Below are 22,912 nucleotides of genomic sequence, written 5' to 3' on the forward strand. Positions count from 1 at the left end.
AAATCCTTCTGTTCTAGGAATTTTTAAGTGATTTCTTTGCTACATTCCTGTCTGTCTTCTATCCACCTCCACTGGTGGGATTCCTTTGTTCAGATGTCAGATCTCTTGAAGTACTCTTCTGATATTCTTCATTCTTCTCTCCCATCTTCCTCCTGATTTTCTTTCTAGTCTGTTTCTTGGCGATATCCCCTCTCCTTCCATCACCTCCACTAAACTCCTCATTTCTGTGTCCCTATTTTTTTAGTTTCCAAGACCTGTTTTTATTTTATGAACATTCCTTTTTGGTTTTTACCTACTTCAGTTTCTTAGGAGCAATATCTTCCTTTATTTCCTTAAGCATGCAAATCATAGTTCTTAGAAATTTTTGTTTTTACGTTATTTGTCTTTTCTCCCACTTCCTCCCCCTTACCCACTGCCACCACCCTGTGCTTTTTCTACTTACTTTGGTTTCTGTTTCTTTTGCTGGAAGTTCTCCATCTTCAAATGTCTGACTCACAGCCATCTCACCTTACAACAAGGCACAAAAATGGTCTCTGTAAAATCGAGGTGGGGTCAGGGACAGTGACTAGGCTGGTGGGCTTCTTGTGTGTGACTTTCAGTCATCACCTGTTTCAGTCATCACCTGGGCTCTTTCATCACCTGTTTTCTTGGGCTGGTGGGTTTTTCAGGAGAGCATCATGGGGTGTCCTGCCTGGAGTTCGTACCTCTGGCTGACCACATTCTTGGACTTATGTGGAGGAAGCAGGCAAGCGAAACGGCATTTCAGAATCAACCCCCCTCAGCGAGTCCTGTGTCTGAGTCCAGCCTCCTTCACCTTATCCTCTGCAGGGCGCAAACCTTCAGACATTGCCAGAGCCGGGGAGGGTGGCTCAGAGTAGTGTGGCAGGGAGACTGGGAGGACGTGCCAGACCAGAGGGTTTAAATGGCTCCCCATGCAAACTTTCTAAGCACGCTGCCTCTGGCTGCACCCACTTCCCCCACCATCAGGGGCATCTGATTCCTAGTCCTTTCTGCACTCTAATCCTTCCTGCATTCCACTATATGAATCAGTCCTGCTTCTTGGCTGGTTCCACGACGCTGAGCGAGACTTCAGCTTTCTCTGCACTTCAGTTGCCATTTGTCCGTCTTATCACCAGCATCCGAAGTGCAGTAACTGACATCTCTGTGTCTCTCTGGGGTATGCCTTCTGTCTGTTTTTTGGGGAGAAAACAAAGGTAGTCCATCCTCTTGTTTTCATATTTTGGATAACTTGCAATACCTTGGTCATGAAATACCTTGCTTTTCCTGAAATGAAAACATACAACTTGCTAATTTCAGGAAAACTTTCAGGTGGCTTACTTTTGTTGTTAGTGATACTGCTGTTGGATGCAAATGTGACTCAAGATTTGCGTGGTTAAATGTGGAAAGGGTCAAACACTTATCAGAATAGGCCGTGAGAAAGTTCCTGGTTCAGAGAGATAATTTTAACCATCAATGAGAAAACATGAAATAACATTATGAACAAGTTACATATAAGAAAATATGGGGAAAAGCCCATCAAATGGTATTCATAAATCATACTAACCTTTAACAAACCACCATTACAGGGAAAACATGGAGTTCCAGCTAAATTAGAAAATACTGAAATGGTTTGCTTTGACGTCAGCCACAACGCTACACTGATTTATCTCTGAAAAATAAAAATTTTTGAAAAGCTATGAATCAACTAATTGGCTTTAACTCTTCTCAATAAACTTCAAGTTTAACACCACATTCCAAACAGACCTCAGAGAAGATTGAATAATATGCATAGAAAAGGCCCTCCACCAGGATCTGGAGTTCTTTCTGAGCAAGCTCTGTCCCATTCAGGATCCCAGAGGTGGCACCAACTGTACCTCCAAGGACTGCTTCCTTCATCCTTCCAACCCAGGGAGACTGACCTCTCATATCCCTTTGTTCCCTCTGGACACCCAAGCCTGACTTAGGGATTGTTCTAGAAACTTCCATCTTTCTCACTGACCAGCTATGTTTGACCACCCACGTCCAGTGTACACCACTGCCCACATCTCTCCTGTCCCCTTATCTTAGTCTGCTCAGAGTATTATCATAGACTGGAATATCACAGGCTGTGTGGCTTAAATGCAGGAATATATTTCTCACAGTCTGGAGGCTATAAGTTTGGGATCAGGGCACAAGCATAGCTGGGTTCTGGTGAGAGCTTTCTCCAGGTTGCAGACTCTGACTTATCTCTGTGCCCTCCTGTGACAGGAGGTGAGGGCGCTCTCTGAGGTCTCTTCTTTTAGGGCACTAATCCCATTCATGAGGACTCCACCCTCAAGACCCAATCACCTCCCAAGGGCCCCACTTCCTAACACTGTCATGCTGAAAGTTTGGCATCAACGTATGAATTTGTGGGGACACGAACACTGAGACCAGAGCACCCTTCCTCTCTGCTGTCCTTCCTCAATTCACAGTGAGTGAAGTCGCTCAGTCGTGTCCGACTCTGGCAACTCTATGAACAGTCCATGGAATTCTCTGGCCAGAATACTGGAGTGGGTAGCCTTTCCCTTCTCCAGAGGATCTTCCAAACACAGGAATGCCTTCATTGCAGGCAGATTCTTTACCAACTGAGCTATGAGGGGAGCTCTCACTTCACAGAAATGCATGTAATTCCCGCGGGCAGCCTGCCTGTCCTGGCCCACTGCAGCATCCACTCTGCTGCCTGTTTACCTCCAGACACTGCAGGTCTGGTCAGGTCTCATGATGGACTGTTCTCTGCTGACTAGGTCAGGCTGGGAGTGGTGTCCCCAGCATCTCCTTCCCTCTGATTGCCGGCTAGTGTTCGCCACTGACTCCCCAGAAATCTATGTGATCAGATAACGTAACAGGGAAATTTGAAAGACCAGACAGGTCCAACTTGCCCTCCCTCTCCTCTGCTGCTGCCGACCGCCAGACATCTCCCGGCAAACCCACGTGGGAGCCACGCAGAGACTGCGACATGGCATCTTCCTCTGTGGGCGCCTTTTCACGGTCTCACTGTGGACCTGCCTGCAAGCCCCTACTTGTCCGCCTGTGCAAACACTGTGTGCTTGGAAGGTCTTATTTCCTGTCTCATAATTCACACAGTGGATTTGTATTCCTGACTCACTCTTGACTGCATGCATGCTCAGTGGCTAAGTCATGTGTGACTCTTTGCAACCCCGTGGACTGAGGCCCACCAGGCTCCTCTGTCCGTGGGATTCTCCAGGCAAGAATACTGGAATGGGTAGCCATTCATTTCTCCAGGGGATCTTCCCAGCCCAGGGATTGAACCCACATCTCCTGTGTCTCCTGCATTGGCAGGCGGACTCTTTACCGCTGAGCCACCAGGAAAGTCCACTGTGTAAGGTTTCATTTCCTGTCCCATAACTCACATAGCAGGATTGCCTTCCTGACTCACTCTTGACTAACACAGGTCATTCACCCAGACACATGACAGCCAGACCAGAATCTGAGGTTCCCTGAAGCGCTTCTGCTTGTCAGCATGCTTTTCTTGCTAACTGGAATTCCCAACCCCACCTCCCATATACTTGGCTAGCTCCGGCTCACCTCCAAAACCCATCTAGAGAGCCAATGTCTCCTTGGTAGTTCCTCTGGGAGAAAACACTACTGCAAGAAGAGAATATCAACATGGCCCTTTGGTTGCAGGCAACAGAGATTGAATTTGGTGAAATTAAAAGGAGCCAAAAATATTGGATTTTGGCAGATCATAGTCATGGAAAAGGTGGACAGCAAGGCCTTGAGAAGCATGGGGGTGGTCAGTAGAAGCCACGAAACCAGTTCTTTGGAACATTCTACAGGACAGCTCAGCTCTCACCCTGCCATCGTGTGTCAGCTCAAAATGCAAACTTCCGAGGAGTCTGAGTGGCTACCTTGGGTCCTGTGTTCACCAGGTAATTAGGGGGGTCAGTATGTCTGCCCCTGTCCCAGGAGGGGACAGGACGTTTCTCCTGCCCAAGAACGGGTGACGGGATCATCAAATGTCCACAAACAGGGATGGCTTGTGAGGAACGTCCTGAATAGATATTTCAGTTCTGCCTCGTCTCCCTCAAGACAGCTTAGGTGAGTCCTTTCGCATCTCTGAGTTTCCATTTCCACTTCTGCATGTGCAATGCCTGCCATGCAGAGTTGAAGAGAAAAGCAGAGGGCAGTGTTGCTCTGCTTCTTGTGATGGCCAGAGTGGTGCTCCATAGGCCACAGGACAAGCTTGTCTTCCCATCAGCAGAGGGACAACTAACCGAGACAGTCCTGCAGAAAACTCGATCAGTAAAAAGAGAAGGTGATGGTGCTGGTGATAAAGAACCCACCTGCCATTGTAGGAGATGCAAAAGATACAGGTTAGACCGCTGGTTCAGAAAGATCCCCTGGAGTGGGAAATGGCAACCCATTTCAGTATTCTTGCCTGGGAAATTCCATGGACAGAGGAACCTGGAGGGCTACAGTCCGTGGAGCCACAAAGAATCAAACAGAACTGAGCTACTGTGAACACACAACAAAGAGACTCAACCTGAGGCTCATTTCCACATGCAAGAGAGGAGCTGGGAAAACAGGAGAAAACTGATGAATATGAAAATAATGGTTTTTATGTCAACCACTAATGAATTATAATTTGCTAAGAAACGTTATATGCTATGAACCAGAGATTTGTTGCTTGTCTCAGAATTGTCCTGACTTTGGGCAGGTCACTCAGTGTATGACCAATAGCCTGGATGGTACAGGTAGTGACTTGATCTAGGGTCTCGTGATGGAAAAGCTGTCCCCTTCCCAGTCCTCACACAGTGAGACAATGCCTCAAGAATGGTCCATTCAAGGCTCACATTGTACACAAGTGTGTGTGTGTGTGCATGCACACGCTAGCACACACATTTAAGCAGATGGATGTATAAGAGAAAGAGAGTGAGTGAGCATGGGTGTGTTGAGGGTGCGTGGGTGGGGGACATGTTCCTGCCATCCATCTCTTGTTTTCAAAGCTGGCTTCTAACTTTGCTGTCTACATAGAGACATAATATGCCTGCTGCTGCTGCTGCTAAGTCGCTTCAGTCGTGTCCGACTCTGTGCGACCCCATAGACGGCAGCCCCAGGCTCCCCCGTCCCTGGGATTCTCCAGGCAAGAACACTGGAGTGGGTTGCCATTTCCTTCTCCAATAATATGACTGACATACATTAAATCAAGGCTGAACAATATCAGAAGAAAACAAGTCAGACCGCAATACATATCTTGTATTAAATTATTAATAAAAGTATTCACTTTGGAGAAATAAGAACCCAGTTACACACATTGAAAGAAAGATAAGCAGGCCCGTGAATAACAAAAGAGAAGGCAATAAATGATACGATTGGAAAGGTAGCAAGATTTCTGATTGTTCACATTTATAATTAATATTTTAATTCTTTTCTTAAATTTATTTTCTAAATTATTTATTTCTGGCTTCACCGGTCTCGTGGCTGCGCACAGGCTTTCTCTAGTTGTCATTGACTGGGGGCTTCTCTCTAGTTGTCATTGAGTGGGGGCTTCTCTCTGGTTGTCATTGAGTGGGGGCTTCTCTCTGGTTGCAGTGCATGGACTTCTCGCAGTGGTGTCTTCTCGAGGAATTTGGGCTCTACAGCAGTGGTGGGGCATGGGCTTTGTTGCCCAGAGGCATGTGGAGTCATCCTGGCGAGGGGTTAAACCCATGTCCCCTGCATGGGCATGCAGATTCTTAACCAGAGGACCACCAGGGGAGTCCTTTGCTTAAATTTAAATGAGAATACATAGCCTAAATAAGCAACTAGATTGGAAAGAAATTGTCTTAGAGGAAGCTGTGAAAAATATGAGAGTTCATCTGAAATTTAAATATTGAGTACCTCCCACAATGTGATGAATCCTTAGCCTGGTCACCTTTCAAGGAAACAAAATAGCATTTAGTGAAGTGGAAAAGATGGTTGATTAAATTGACCTCTGTGACCTTAAGGAGTTATGTAACTGTGACTCATAGATCACAATCAGTCTTTTTAAAGCCTGCATCTGGCCCTCCAAGCTCTTTACAAATCATTCATAAATTCTCCGAACAGTTCTTCAGTATTGAGAGAGGCACAAGAGTGATGGTCTGTCTACATTTGAGACTGATGAACCAAAGGACCTTGGAGATGCCAGTTTCTTCAGAATTCCACCACAAAAGAAGGAGAACCCAAGAACAAGAGTGCTCAGCAAGCCAGCTGAGAAGAGTTAACTAGGTCGACTTCCTCCGACTATGGTGGACAGCACAGGAACCAAGGCAGAAGATACAACTCTGGACCTGGCCATTGCAGGCCAACTGGAGATGGGCCCCAAATCATGAGTCCGAGAAGCTATGCGTCTCTTTCCAGGCAGCCCCGCCCCTGATCAGGATGCCATAGATGTTCCCTGAATGTCGGAGCCTGGTGTTGAGTAATAGAGCTCTCTGTACACTGATTGTTTTGATTTTGTTTGCTTAATGTTGTTTCTTATTTAATTATGTTCCTTTCCAAAATGACAATGTGTTGTCTGTGCCAATTTTGGTATGGTATTTGTAAAAGGTTATTATAAACACATTCACACATACAAAACTCAACAACAAATGTTTCAAACTCATTTTGAGCTGAAGACTGTGGTCAGTGTGAATGTATCCAAGAGGAATAACTGCTCCCAAATGACACAGTTGGCACCATGTTTGTTTACTGTCATTTTCCTGAGTTCTGCATATTGTAAGAGACAGCTATGTACCCTTAAAATTAAGCTTTTCAAAGGAAAGGTCAAACTGCTCACATTCCCATCTTGACATTAATGGTGTTTGCCTCAGGTTTTGTGTGTCCATTTTTCATGCTTGTAATTACAGCATGCCTATCGCTTCACTAGAACTATGAGGGCATTTTGCCATGTTTGCACAGCCTTTGAAACCACACTCTTCACCGTTCTCCCGTACACTTGGGCTGCTGCCCCTGTTGTTGACCTTGCCAGCCAATTTAACTTGTTCCCCTGTCACAGAGAATGTCACAAAGAGCGTCTTCCTGCACTTATTTTCTTCTTTCAGTTATTTCCTTGGGATAACTTCCCAGGCACCACATTACCGGGTCAAGCACTGTGAACAATTTCCATGGTTCTAGATAACAGGCTTTTGAGCTGCCCTGCCAACCATGACCTGGCCAAGCGTGAGAATGAGAAGTTGGAGGAGAGTCAAGTGCCCACAATAGAGAAGCAGCTAGACGAAATCTGGCAGAGCCACACCCAACGAAACTCCTGGAAGAACGCTGGAGCAGATGCTCTCAATAGGCGCAAATGTGCCCACTAGCGAGTCAAGGTTCCTGTTTTTTCTGCTGCTCTGGGTCTTTATCGCATTGCACTGTGCTGTGCTAAGCTACTCATTCATGTCCAACTCTTTGCGACTCCATGGACTGTTACCCGTCAGGCTCTTCTGTCCATGGAATTTTCCAAGGAAGAATACTGGAGTGGGTTGCCATGCCCTCCTCCAGGGGATCTTCCCGACCCAGGGATGGGACCCAGGTCTACTGCATTGCAGGCAGATTCTTTACCATCTGAGCCACCAGGGACCCTCATTGCAATGCCCGACTGAGCAACTGAACTGAACGGAAGCTTTCTCTAGTCACTGCTGGTGGGCTTAGTTGCCCGGTGGTATGTGGGATCTTATCTCCCCCACCAGGGATCAAACCCACATCCCCTGCTTCAGAAGGTGGATTCTTAAACACTGAACCACCAGAGAAGTCCCTGCTTGGTTTTTTGTTTGTTTTTTTAAGAGCATAAAGCGGGACTCCTACACCTGATTACAACTGAGTGAGCTAGGATGGTGATGTATAGGCCCATGGCCAATATTGAATAGAAATCTATGGGATGGAAAGAAAGTGTGGATTTTACAGGGCTTTTTCTTAAAATTCATGCTGCATTTCCACATGGACACATCTGAACCTTCTTTTAACTGTCCTAGAAATTTCAGCAGCCCGAGTCTTTTCTTGGAGCCCACAGCTACACGCCTACAAAAGGATGAGAATCTCCCCTATTTTCCTCCTTGCAGCCAGCAGCCTACAAGGAACCATTTGACCAGTGGGTCATATCTCTATGCTATTTCCCCCAAATTCCTTAATCTATCCTTTTCTCTCTGATGGCACTGCACACCCCAGGTCAAGAAACCACTATTTCTCCCCTGAATGACTGTGGCGACATCGCTACCGGTCCTTGCATGGTCACACTGAAGCCAGAATGACAAGTAACAACAGACCCGGATCTGATGGTGTCATCTGCCCACTCTAAATTCTACATGGCATGCCATTGCACTAAAGCCGCACTGTCCAATTTGGCAGGCAAAGTCATCTGTGCTACTTAAATTGTATTTAATTGACATTAAAAACTCAGTTCTTCAGTGCTACTAGCCACATTTCGAGGGCTCAGTAGTTACATGTGACTGATATGTTGGGCATCATAGATTTAGAATTTCTCCCTCATTATAGAAAGTCCTGCTGGACAGTGCTGTCCATTTAACTGACCCTCAAGACCTCACCAGCCTCTCCAGTCTCACCTCCCTCTATATTTCCCAGTACTCATCCAAGGATGGGGGAGGAGCCCAGGAAAACGAGCTCAAATAGAGAACATGTCTTGAGCACTGCCCGGGATCTGAAGGGTATGGTGCAACTCTTTTACCCAAAGCTTGCACAGTGAATGAAATCTGACTGTAAATACCAGAGGCCAGAGCTGAGGGCAGGCCATGGTCACGAGCCTGCATGCTTGCTTAGTCGCTTCAGTCGTGTCTGACTCTGTGTGACCCAAAGGACTGTAGCCCGCCAGGCTCCTCTGTCCAGGGGATTCTCCAGGCAAGAAACAGGAGTGGGTTGCCTTGCTCTCCTCCAGGGGATCTTCCTGACCCAGAGTTCAGACCTAAATCTGTCTCCTGAATTGGCAGGTGGTTTCTTCACCACTAGCGCCACCTAGGAAGCCCAGCCATGGTCACAGGTGGGCTTTCGTGGGTGTTGTATTCAGTGGGAATATGAAACAGCACACTTCTCTCTGCAAAGGTTCTGGGAGTATCTTATCCACTAAATGTTAATCATCCTCTGCTTGAGCAATTCCACTCCTAGTACTTGCCCAGGAAAAATGAAAGCATACATGCACACACATACAGAGAGAGATACACAGTTCACAGCAGCTTTATTCACAGTAGCCTAAAACTGCAAATGGCCCTGGTGTCCCTCAACAGGAAAATGACAAAGTAATTGTGGCAGATCCCCAAGACGGAATCCTGCTCAGTAACACAAAGGAACAAACCTAAATGAACTGCAAAACCCTTATATTAGGTGAAAGAATTCCTCACAGAAGAGCATATAGTGCATGATTCTATTTTATGAAACTCTAGAACAGGCAAAATTAAATTGCAGTTTAAAAAGTTGTAACACAGTTCCTTTTGAGAGGTCGGGGAAGGGGGATTAATGGGGAAGGGGCATGAGAGAACCCCAGATGGGGTGATGGTCTGTGTCATGAAAGGGGGTTGGGTTACACTGGAGAATGCATTTGTCAAATCCACCAGGGTACACCTGAGTTTACATTTCTGGATATAAATTTAATTTTTCCATCTAAATCTACCCATCTATCTATAGATATAAATACTCATGATATATGCATATGTCTGTGTTCTCAGACATACATGGGGCTTCCCAGGTGCTGTTAGTGGTAAAGAAACTGCCTGCCAATAGAGGAGATATAAAAGATGGGGGTTTTATCCCTGGGTTGGGAAAATCCCCTGGAGGAGGGCATAGCAACCCACTCCAGTATTCTTGGTGGAGAATCCCATGGCCAGAGGAAGGAGCCCAGCGGGCTACAGTCCATGGAGTCGCAAAGAGTCAGACACAACTAAACAATTAACACACACACACACACACACACACACATCTCTCTAGGAAGGGTTCTCATCTTAAACCTATAACATCAAACTTAGTGGAAGCTGGCCACCTGTTCTGGCAAGGAGGGTGTCTGGGGGGCAGCTCCTGAGACTGGCCTTCGTCCATTGTGAACTTTCAGCCCCTCACTCAACCTAAACCCATCTGCGGGAGTAAAATGGTAGGAAAGTCTTTACAGAAGACTATTTCAGCAGGGATGAGAGATCAGGCCCAACTCCAAATGCAGCATAGATACCTGAGGGTTATAGCCAATGAGCAGAGAGAAGAGTCAGTGTATGGAGAATAATTAAGAAAAGACATCCAAGGTGGGTGATTCTGGCTAAACCAACTTAGGAATCTTGCTGAAGACAAGTTGGGGTGATCGGACCTCAAGGGTGGGGCATTAGGACTTTGATCAGCTCTCCGGGGTGATCAGATATCAGGGGTGGGGAGACTCTACCTAAACTTACTTAGCAGGATTCTTACTAAATCTGGGCTAGAAAGGGCAAGGAGAGGCAGGGCAAGGCTGAGGCTGAGAGAGGACCCAGAGGAGCCTGTCTAGAGTTTGCTCAAGGAGACAATCTGCCACAGATCAGTTAGAGGTCCCCTGGAGGTTCTGAGAGTCGCCGAGTGAGAAGATCGGAGCTGCGGGAGGCGGCAGCTTCCCAACACCCCAACCAGGAGGACCAGTGTGCCTGTTGCCATCCAGTCTAGACCCCAGGGTCCCCGGTGCTCACTGACCTGAGAAGCAGTCTGATGTTCTGCCCTGGCTCTGAAAGTCAGACCCGAATTCAGGACGTTTCAGCAAGAAGTTACTTCTCGAGCCTCCTTCAGCATCAGCTGCAGGATATGGGTGTCTGTTAGGCAAACTGAGTTTCATTCATTGTGTTGTAGGGGAGAATCAGTGTCCCAAGGCATGCGGACCCCTTCACGTAGAATTCAGGGGCATTTGGGTGAACCTACTTGCTCTCCTTTCTCCAATCTCCTCCTATAGACATGGCACCCCTCCCACGAGAAACGCCCCAAATCTTGGTTCCTCAAGAAGAAAAACACTGGTCTGTATTATACCTTCTCAGGACACTTAAAATAGCCACTCCCTGGGCCTGCACCTCTTCTGTCAGTATTTTTCTCCCTGACCCTTGTCACCTTCCATCACTTTCCATAACTCACTCCTTTATCACATGTACCGTCCCTGAGCCTGTGAGAATGAGGGCCCCGCAGGGCGGCCGTCTGCCTGGCAGACTCGGGGCTGTGTCCCAGGCTTCAGAAGACCGTCTGGCACAGGACGGGCCCAATAAATCTGCGTCACATGGGGGACTGCCCAAGGCCAGCTGTCACCCCTGCAAGGATTTCTCTAAACGATTTGGCCTTCCTTGTGTTCCGTCTCTGCCCTGAGTCAGCCTCACTTACATAGAAATGTATTTAGACACAGCTTCCGTCCCCTCTGCTTCTATACAGGTCACTTTGCCTGTGACTTGAGTCCTTCAGAACAGAAGGTTCTGTTGCCAAGGTCCGCCCCAAACAGACGCAGTTGAGGGTGTCACACATTCCCCGAGTCTAGATTTCGCCATCTGGAGACCAAAGCAGCGACACCAGAAATCCCTCAACACCTGGACCCCCACTGGGAGGCTTTGATTATGGAGAAAAGACTCCATAGAGCAAATGCTGTGGGACACCCGGACCTTTCAGGCTGTGAAAAGTTCTAGAATGTTCTGTGCAGGAAACCAGGGGAACAGGCTAGTGAGTGTGGGGCAGAGGCAAGGAAGCCAGTTAAGAGAGTAACTGCAGAGGACCTGGCTCCTCAGAAACGGTGGGGACAGTGAGAGCGCCTGATTCTCTGTCCAGGTTACCTGGCACTGGAAAGGGCCCACCTGCCCCTCCAGGTCTGGTATCTGCTCTGCAAGGCCGAGGACTGGTAGGGGTTGGCCTTTGGTCCCACTATCTGGGAAACTAATCAGAACTAATAAACTCCAACACCAGAGTGTTCAAATGCGCAGAACTGGGTCACAGGGATTTCACTGATGGTGCAGTGGCTAAAGCTCTGCTCCCAATGCAGGGCCCACAGAAGGAGGTGCAAGAGTCTATACAACCAAACAAAACACAGCATTAAGGAATTTAAGTGGGGCTTAAATGAATGGAGGGACATATAATACCATGTTTAAGGACTTATATTTTCAATATTGTAAAAATGACAATTCTTTAAAAATTGATCTGTTAATTCAATGTGATTCCAATCAAATTTCCAACATTTGTGCATGTGTGAAACTTAAGCTGATTCTAAAATTTATGGCGATGAAGAAGTCATGAAACTTGGAGGTGGAAGGACTTGTTCTACTGGACCTTGTTCTACCAAGATTTATTATAAAGGCTTGGGAATTAAGCCAGTGTGACATGAGCACAAGGATTAAAAGAAAACAGGCCAACAGAACAGACTAGAAAGCTCAGAACGACATCATGCAAATATGACCCTGATTTCCGGGGACAATAGCGCTACAGCTGGGTGGAATCTTTCCAATGAGTCACACCAAGGCACTGGAATCAACTGTGAGCTGTGGTCTCTGCTTCACACTATTCCGGGGGTGCTGAGAAGCTCTGTGTAAAAAGCCAAACAATGGTTACGAAGTAATACAGATTGCCTTCAAGACCACTGGTCAGCAAAGGGGCTTCTTAAAGTGGACATAAAAAGGCACTGACCGTGAAAGAAAATGTTGAACAACTTTGCGTTGAAACTTAGAACTGTTGCTCATCAAAAGAGACCATTAAGAAAGCAAAAATAGGCAAGACTAAATGATGGTGTTTGGAGATGGCGCTGAGAGGGTAAGGTAAGGAAGGAAGTAGTTATCCTGAACACCTGAATAGCCTGAGGGGTGAATAAGGAGATGGTGATAGGGAGGGGGCCCTCAGAGGTGAGCTGTGTGCAGTGTCTTGCCCTGAGTGATGTTACCTGGCATTTAGTTTTTAATGATTAATGACTGCAGGAATCCTCTGGTGGGCCAATGGTTTGGATTCTGTGCGTTCACTGCCATGTGCCCAGGTTCAATCCCTGGTCAGAGAACTAACGTCCTACATGCTACACAGCATGGCCAAAAATAATTAATTAATTAAAATAATAATAATTAATGACCACATGGCTCATAAGTTTTCTGAACTTTTCTGAATGGGTATAATTTCACAATAGAAAGAAACAAAAATACCTATACAATACCTTGCTATTTTTAAAATTCCACTAGGGTGAATGGTTTATTCTTTGAAATAGATGGTAATGGTATGTGTGTGTGTTAGTTGCTCAGTCATGTCTGACTCTTTGCCATCCAATGGACTATAGCCTGCCAGACTCTTCTGTCCGTGGAATTCTCCAGCCAAGAATACTAGAGTGGGTTGCCATTCCCTTCTCCAGGGATCTTCCCAACCCAGAGATTGAACCTCTATCTCCTACATTGCAGGCAGTTGTACCATCTGAGCCACTGGGGATGCTCCTTTTAACATATGGTATGAGAGCCGTATTTTAAAAAGGAGGGGAAGGGGACTTCCCCTGCTGGCTCAGTGGTAGAGAATCTGCCTCCCAACGCAGAAGACATAAGTTCGAGCCCTGGTCAGGAGGATCCCACCTGCCGCAGAGCAGCTAAGCCTGTGTGCCAGAGCTCTAGAGCCCACACACTGCCGCTGCTGAAGCCTGTGTGTCCTGGAGCCCAGGTGCCACAAGAAGAGAAGCCACAGCAATGAGAAGCCCGCACACCGCAGCTAGAGAAACGTTCTCACAGCAATGAAGACCCAGCCAATAAATAAATGCAAGCTTAAAAAGAAGGAAAAGTTCTCCATAGTCTATGAGATTCTTCCCCAAAGCATTCCAGGGTCCCCTGCGGGAAGCTCTGGAAAGAAGGTGCTGCCACGGGCACAATCCTCAAAGAAACGCTGAGCACAGAGCACTTCAGATGGAGCTCCAGCGATGAAACACCTCTTGCCCCACTTATGTCCATCTGCCTGGTCTCCACAATGACTTTGCAGAAATGAAGATCAGCTGATGAAGGTAATCGCACCCATTCACAACTGCTCCACCCAGCACTCTGCAAGACTGCAGCAAGATATCTAAGGGTCCTAGAGACGCCTCTCAGTGAGAAATGGTGACCGAGGGACAGTCATCCGTGCAGGGGATCCTCCACCCTCGTACCTAATTCTTCCAGTCAGGTGATGCAGTCTGGGGAGGAGGGACAGCAAAGAACAAAAAGTTCCATTCCACCCCGGAGGAACTCGGTGTTTTCAAGGACACCACGACCAAGAACAGGCAAGGCACGCTCTGCGGAGGCAAAGAGCTGGCTGCAGCTGAGTGAGCCCAGGTCAGCGGGAGGCAGGGCGCCCCAGATCACTGCTTTGGACACAGGCCTTCTGGGTCCTGTTTGAACAGCCCAGACATTCTTGGAGACAGAGCCAAAGCTGAGGTAAAGGTCACAGAGTGAAGTATTCAGTGAAGGACCCCACCCCCTCCCCACCCCAAATGAGTAACAAGGAAAAAAGCCTTGCTTAGGCCCCAGTGTCCAAAAAAACTTTAAGACTAAGGGGATCTCAAGGACTTGGAAACTTTCATGGTGTTTTCACCATCTCCAAAGCCCAAAGAAGTAAGCTCAAAGATCAAAATCAAAATTTACTTGGCTCTGAATTCAAAATTTTGTTTAGGGGTTAAGAAATAAATATGAGATGAGAAATAAATATTTTTTAATGCTTTAGGAGAAATAAACTTTCATGGGAGTTACTATGACCTGAGATAAAAATGTATTATGTAGGAAAGAGCCAGATTGTATTCCCCTCCCTATGGGAGGATTTGAAAACAGAGTTATTCTTAAAGCATAACTTGAAAAATACTGGCAACTGTATCAGTTTAAAATATAAAAATGAAACAGATGTAAATGTTTTAAAACAGGAAGTTTTACTTCCTCTTTTAAAGCAAGAAGATGCAGGGACCTCAAAGCTGGTGCTCTGTGACACCCTAGAAGGTTGGAAAGGAGTGGGAGGTGGGAGGGCGGTTCAAGAGGAAGGGGACATACCTATGCCTGTGGATGATTCATGCTCACGTGTGGCAGAAACCATCACAATATTATAAAGTAATTATCCTCCAATTAAAAAAAATAAAAGAGTTTTTTTTTTTTTAAGTCATGCAAGAACAGTGTTGGTGAGAATATAGAGAACCTGGGACCCTCATGCACCACTGACTGGAAGGTAAAATGGCACTGACACTTTGAAAAATAGTTTCTTTAAAAAGTTAAACATCGACTTATCATACGACCCAGGAATTTCACTCCTAGGAACCTACCCCAGAGATATTAAAACATTCGTCAACACAAAGATTTATATGTCAAAGATCAGAGCAGCTTGATTCACAATAACCAAAAGGTAGAAACAACCCAAACGTCCATCGCCTGATAAATGGACAAATAATATCTGGTATGTTCACACAATGGAGTATTATGCCATGACTAAAAGGAGCCAACTAATGATAAATGCTGAACAGATGAACCTGAAAACCATCACACCACGTGAAAGAAGCCAGGTGCACAAGACTACACAGTGGGTGACTGCACTGACGTGAAATGTCAGATCCCTAGAGACAGAAAGCAGACCCATGGTTGCCCCGGGGCAGCAGTGAGGTCTGACTGCAAACGGGCACAAGGAAGAGATGTTCTGAGAACGATAGAGATGCTCCATTGTGGGGATGACTGCATAACTCTGCAGATTACTAAAATTTATTGAATCATATACTGAGAGTGGATGAGTTTTATGGTCAATAAATTATACTTCAGTAAAGCTGTCTTTTTGCAAAAAAAGCAGAGTGAACCCATGAAAGAGGAATGGATTATTCAACAAATAGTGTGGGGATATTGGCTAAGTAATCGAGGGAGGAAAAAAACTTACATTTTGACTTGTATTGCATGCACCAAAAGACATCTAGTTTTATATTAGCCAAACCATGAAAAACTATTAGGTGAAAAAATAGTTAATAAGTAACAAATTCCAATGCAGGGGAAAGCTCATTAAATGTAAAAGCAATGGAAAAATCCATGAAGGACAAGAAACACTGTATTTGACTATGGGAAAGGTTTTTACTTGTTTGAAGACCAAAATATATCAAATGAAGTAGGGAGACAAAGGACAAACCCAAAATATATTTTTGCTGCAAAATGACAGGGTTCATCCCTCTAACATTTAAATACAGAAATCAGTAAGAAAAAATACTAACCTTGATCGTTCCAAGAAGAAAGAACCCCATCGTCATTGCGCTTGCTCCACCCAGCACGTCCTGTGATTCCTGCACAAACATTTGTTCAAAGCCAGCCTCACGTGAATGTGAAGGTCCTGGTCACTGAAGGCTCTGACCACACCTAAGGCTGTGAGTAAGGACAGTGGGGCCACCTGTGTCACCAAGCTCTGAGTCAGACACAGTGCCCCGTGCTCGTCCTGAAAACCCCCTGCCCTAGGAATTAAGAGCTCTGTCCCACCAACATGCAGGAACCACCTCGAAGTACAGAGGCACTTACCCAAAGGAGGTTTCAAGCATCATCGATGTTTTCACTTTAGCTTGAGTTGAATAATATTCTGTCTAAAAACAGGTAAAGAGAAGGGAGGGACAGATTCAATGTGCCAAGTGTTTGTCTGGGATAATACATTTGAGGAGAGAAGCGAGTATTAGAACATGTGGCTTCCCAGGAAGGCAAGAACCCTGGGAAATGAACTGAAGCTGGAGTGAAAGTCCACAGCACACTCTCAGATGTGTGCAAGAAAGCTCGTGTGTCTTTATTTTCTCCAGATCCACTTAAATCTGATTGCAAACTATCATTTCACAGGCAGTAAAAAAAAATTCAGTCTCCTTCCCCCAAGCTACATTCCCTCCCTCCATCTACGCTGGGTCTGTCGAGGTCTCAGGGACTCAGGGTCAGGTACCACTTCCCAGGGTGCACCCAGCCTGAGATGCAGGCCAGCATCACCTGTTGGTGAGGACAGAAGTCATGCCTGCCTGGGGCACCAGGCCATCCCTCTCAGGCCTTGTCACCTTGCAGAGTGCTGTCCGAACCTGCGGCATGGGTCTACACTAAGTTATGACCCCCAAACTCTCCATGCCCTCTCTCCTCTCTGGACTTCCCCTCCATCTATCAGTCCACCCAACATCATCTGTTTAATGAAAGCAGGATTTAAAACACATACACACATATACCACACCACACACACACACATACACACACACACACACACACACACACACACACACACACACACTTGCTGTAAGCCACTGACTCTAAGTCATGCCCAGTTTCCCCCTTGCAAGAGATGATAAAGCAACATTAGGTAGGACTTGATGTTTTACTTAGAACAGGGGCGAGGGAAATGGAGAGGGAGCAATTAAAAATTAATATCTGATGGACGATCCTAGCAGTGGCACCGCCTGAACTCCATGGCAGATTTCAATCCCAGAGCGCCAACCCCCAAACCTAGAAAGGAAAGGGCTGTGTTATTTGGTTACTTCATCCTGCACTTTACAAAAGGGAAAAAATGTGTGAGGGCCAGAGGAGAAACAAGAGTTTGGTGGGAAAAGCTCCAGAAGAGAATGTCTTCTGGATGTCCAAGAGGCTTAGTGTTTTGAGAGCAATGTCTGCTACCTTTGGTAATTTATCTAATATCCAATTTACTTTCCTTAAGAGGTTAATGATCCCTTTAGAGCAATGGTTCTCAAACATGACGGTGCATCGGAACTCCTTGGGGGGCTCATTGAAACACATTTGCTGCCCTCCTCCCCCAAGAGTTTCTGACTCAGCAGTTCTGGGGCAGAAACTGAGAATTTGGAGACCAGACTTTGAGAACAACTGCTGTAAATACCCAGGGCTCTCACAGCTGGCAAGCAACATGTTCTAAGTTAAATCAGATGTCCCTAAGATTTGATTGCAAACTCAAACTCTCCTAAACATTTAATTAAAGTCACAAGAAGACGGGATCAGTTGCTCTCTGATGTTTTAAACAAACAGCAGGTGAAACATTTCCACATTCATGTTGATTACAAATATAATCAGTACATGTAAATATTTATAGAAGCAGCAAATCCACGGGTCTCAGTTGGCTTTTTTCATAATCTCTATGCCATTTCTGATTTCCATTTCTATTATTTCTATTCTCACCTCCTCCCAGGGGTACAATTTAACTCTGATCACTGGAGAGATAGGTTGGGTTGCAGATTCAGAATCTGAAGCTGGCATAAGCTGTGGTTGCCTCCTGAAGTTCAGTGACTCAGGACAAAAGATGTAAGCATTGGGTGCATTCTCCCCAATGATCCTGCCTGAGCTGTTCATTGCCTGGCGGACAGCCTCCTTTGTATAGTGAGTATGCTACTGAAATGGATCAGGGCCATGGTGTCTTCCCCACCTCGATGTCCTCTGCCTGCTTTCTGGCTGTGGAAAACTTTAGTCAAAGAATAAGCTTGATCAGGGAAATGAGAACGTGCAGAAACAAAGCAAAACACTCAAAGGAGACAAAACAATAATAATGTTAGTCATTAAGCATAGTCAAGGGCTATGGGTAATATTCTGAGCCATATCCTATGAGCTGTCTTATAGATCCTGAAACCCCAGGTGGAAAAAGTTAACTGCATGGTGACCAGACTCTACCCACAAGATAAGCTGCCACAGTTCCTAGAACTGGCCTCAAAGAGATGGAAACAAACCAGCCTTGGAGCTGAAAATGAATTGTACCTAAAACAACAAAGATGGTGCTGGTCAGACCACCAATGGCCAGTTTCAAGATGACTGTCAAAGCTGACTGCTGTTTCTACATGTAGCCCTCACCCCCATCCCCCGCCAATTCTGTCTGTGACAGCTACTGCCCTCTGATCACAGTGGGAAGAATCAGCCTTTGGACAGATGTCTGCCCTCACCACCAGTTGCCGGCATCTGAAATAAAGCAAACGTTCCTTTCCACCAACCTGGCCTGTTTGTTGGCTTTTGAGCAGTGAGCAGCCAGGTCACACACCTTTTGGTAACACTATAGCAGAAACCATAGCTTGCTACAAACCCTGACCAACTGGACTTGTATTGAATTGTGTGCCCTGGTCTTTGTTCCTGTATCAGTTTAGTCTAGTGTAGCAGGGTGCTGGAGTCAGCTCAAAAGCTGGCTGATCTCAAGAGCCAAGAGGATTTACAGCCATCTCATGAGCCGGTTGTTTAAACACAGCCATCGTGAAGAATTACATTATATAAACTTAGAATCATGCTTAGTCACTCAGTCATGTCCAACTCTTTATAAACCCATGGACTGTAGCCTGCCAGACTGCTCTGTCCATGTGGATTCTCCAGGCAAGAATACTGGAGTGAGTGGCCATGCCCTCCTCCAGGGGATCTTCCCCACCCAGGGATCAAACCCAGGTCTCCCACATCACAGGCAGATTCTTTACTGTCTGAGCCACTGGGGAAGCCCAAATTTACAATTAAATCATACTAAAGCACACAACTTCCTAATTATGTTTTTCTAGTATGCTCCTGAGAATGCTTACATCTATTGTGCCTGTGTGATAAAAATATATAATAGTAAACTACTCTCCCCAGCTCTGCTTCTGTGATACTATGTTGGTAGCCTGAAATCAACTTGTATGTGTGTGCTCAGTCACTTCAGTCGTGTCTGACTCTCTGCCACCACATGGACTGTAGTCCACCAGTCTCCTCTGTCCATGGGGATTCTCCAAGCAAGAATACTGGATTGGGTTGCCATGCCCTCCTCCAGGGGATCTTCCCAACCCAGGGATCAAGCCCACATCTCCTGCATTGCAAGTGGATATTTTACTGCTGAGCTACCGAGGAAACCCTGAAATCAACTAAGGAGGAGGTATTTACATGACAGAAATCTGTGTTTTCTGTAAGTCAGTCAGCACCCCCACCACCCAAGAAATTACTAAACATTTACCAGTATAACACTGATCCTGTGGTCGCAAAAGATAATGATGATAAGTCTACTTTAAAACCCCACATTCCAAGAGTCTTCTTTGCAAAGTATAGATAAGTATCAAGACTTTTTTGCAAATGCTGGCTCTGGAGGATCAATCTGATTCACTGAAACGTTTCTTCTTCTACAACCATAAAAACCCATGGAGTGAACTTCCCTGGTGGTCCAGTGATTAAGAATCCATCTGGCAATGCGGGAGACGCAGGTTCAATCCCTGGTCTGGGGAGTTTCCAAGTGTCTTGGGGCCACTCAGCCTGTGTGCGCCAGCTCCTGAAACCTGTGCACCTAGAACCCATGACAAGAGAAGTCACCGCAATGAGAAGCCTGCCCACGGCAACAGAGAGTAGCCCCCACTCACTGCAACTGGAGGAAGCCCAAGGCAGCCACAAAGACCTGATACAGTCAAAACTAAATAAATATATTTTTTTTAAACCCATGGGATCTGGAGACTCAGCCCTCCATCCTGCTCCATGACCTAGTAGTTGCCAGGAAGTCTGAGTCCGTCCCTTCATGTTTACAAACTTCAGTTCTCTCATCTGTAAAATAAACTCCATGATACAACAGAAAGAAAGAGCAATAAAGGAGAAAGGGAAATATGAGAAGGAACATTAAATAGACGCTCTGCAGAAGGCTTCAACTTTGGAAAGAAGTAAAACGTGTGGTCCCAGTAGCAGTACAGACAATAAGAGTTGAATGGAATTACTCTCAGTTAAACTTCTTATATTTTGTGTGAAGCGACACAGTACTAATTGTATAGAGATGGTGCCTCTATGCTGCCCCATCCAGGTAGGAAAAGTCCTGGACTGAAGTTAAGGATGCATGTTGTTGTTTAGTTGCTGAGTCATGTCCAACTTTTTGCGACCCTGCAGACTGTAGCAAGCCAGGCTTCCCAGTCCTCCACTATCTCCCGGAGTTTGCTCAAGTTCGTGTTCTTTGAGTTGGTGATGCTATCTAACCATTTTATGCACATTCTAATCTAATTCTAATCTCTGGATCCTCTGGGGTTTATTTCTATTGTCAGTTCTTTCTGTTTTTTATTCTTATTAATCACATCTCCTCCCATGTCAGGCTAAATCTGATAGTTTACTAGTCATTACATTTGAAAATTACTTCTAGAACTAGTTTGCAGCCCACAGGATTTTCATGGCTCCTCTGAGGTTCCTGGCCAACTAGCAATCTGGCATTACCTAATTCTATCTTCAGATATTGAGACTCTCTAAGTCCCTGGATGTCTCTGCCTGAGGCTAAAGCCTGTCTAGACTGTCTTTTGCTTTTTTTTTTTTTGTCCACTTTCCCTCTGATTCACTGTTATTCCCAGAGTGCAGCCTTTCAAGCGCCAACCTGAGCACAGGATACAGCCACAGGTGCCCCAACACCCCAACCTTCCCCCCACCCCCGACCTCCCTCCAGCGTGTCAGATGCATTGCTAAGCTGCTCAGTCACCTCAGGGCAAGAGTGACTGAATCCAGGCCCAGGTCTCTGAATTGCTGTCTTCTCTTCAATCTCAGTCTTTTTTGTTCTTTACTCCTGGCTAACTCTCTGATGTCTCAGTCAAACCTTCAGAATTATTTGGCCAGTTAGAGAACTTATCTTCAACTGAAGGATCAGATTGAATCCCCCAATCAAGTCTTAATTTTCTGAACATTGGGGAACTCTCAGTGATGTCACAGGAACTGACTGACTCTCAGCTGCCAGGTGGTCCCATCAACGTGCGGTTCCCAGGGATTTTAGGAACACAGTTATTGCCCCTAACGGTGACCCTTGATTTTTTCTCATCCTGAAGGCATCTTCCAATGTTAACAGACTGCAGTGGTTTCCTCTGGTCATCTATGCAGGTGAGATCAAAGGGTATGTGATTAACAAGGAGTAGGTAAGGAGGGACCCCAGGCCTTGGGGGAACTCCAGGGACCAGCTAACTGCCCTAGATATCCCTAACATCCCATAGCCTGGGATGATCTCCTGTGAACCCAGCAGGCCCACAGCCCTCATCTCGCCCAGGGCTGCAGCCCCTGCTCTTCCTGTGTGCTGTCAAATACTCTATTTGAAGACCCACTCACTCATAGACACCCCCAGACGCCAAAGACGATACCACCTTCCTGCAATAAGGATGTCAGTGTTTCCCTGACTCAACTCAGTGTCAGGGATGTTCTGGGATGTTCTGGGAGCTAGGCTGCAGGTATGCACAGGCTACTTGACTTACTATGGACCATACTTCCTCCCACCCACCTTTGCCTGCCCTGGATACACTGACTCCAGGAGTCTCACATATCCCCTTGGAAAAGCAGAGCCCAGCGCTGCGTGCAGTCCCCTGGGTCCCAAGCCTCTTCCAGGGCCTCATGGACTTGCTGGCTTCCTGCTGCCTCCAACACTGCTGTATGCGTTGTGTCAGCTCTTCTGGTTGTCCTGGTCAGACAGGTGATCTAAACCACCCCGTCCGCGAGCATCGGAGGCAGAAGCGATCTTCTTTATGGGAAAGTTTTCAGACAAGATGAAGTGTACACAGTAAAAATGAAAATGGACCCTTCAAAGTCACAGCCACCGCCCGCAAACCCGTTTCTGCAGGTAATGGCTGTTGGCGATTTGACAGATGTAATTTCAGAACGTGTCTGTGCATGTACACACGTAGGTTTTTATTCATCAACTACACCCAGTACTCTGCAGCTTGACTTTTTTCTCATAACATTAAGACACAGGGACATTTGTGCATCAGCTGTAAAGCTTTCTTTCAGCTGCATGCTGCTCATGGTGTCCATGTTTCATAATTCATTTAACTAGTCCTCCACTGCGTGTGTGCATGTTCAGTCACTTCAGTCGTGTCTGACTCTTTGTGACCCTATGGACTGCCCACCAGGCTCCTCTTTCCATGGGATTCTCCAGGCAAGAATACTGGAGTGGGTTGCCATGCCCTCCTCCAGGGAATCTTCATGACCCAGTGATTAAACCCACATCTCCTGCAACTCCTGCATTGCAGGGAAATTCTTTACCACGAGTCACATAGGAAGCCCAGTCCTCCACTGGGGGATCCTAAAAGCAGTACCAATTATGTTGC

General features: G+C 46.2%; 2 long non-coding RNA genes across 2 annotated transcripts in view; one reads left to right on the top strand and one right to left on the bottom strand.

Moving 5' to 3' along the window:
- LOC136176808 (uncharacterized) overlaps window positions 1-22,912 on the top strand; it is a 66,748-nt gene that overhangs the window by 33,452 nt on the left and 10,384 nt on the right. The window lies entirely within an intron of this gene.
- LOC136176852 (uncharacterized) lies at window positions 12,127-16,532 on the bottom strand. The gene is made up of 3 exons (XR_010664639.1): window positions 16,422-16,532; window positions 16,124-16,271; window positions 12,127-12,486 (listed from the first exon to the last, which is right to left on the bottom strand). It is a non-coding gene; the product is annotated as an uncharacterized lncRNA (long non-coding RNA).

The sequence above is a fragment of the Muntiacus reevesi genome, chromosome 10, assembly GCF_963930625.1.
Source record: "Muntiacus reevesi chromosome 10, mMunRee1.1, whole genome shotgun sequence".
Taxonomy (NCBI): domain Eukaryota; kingdom Metazoa; phylum Chordata; class Mammalia; order Artiodactyla; family Cervidae; genus Muntiacus; species Muntiacus reevesi.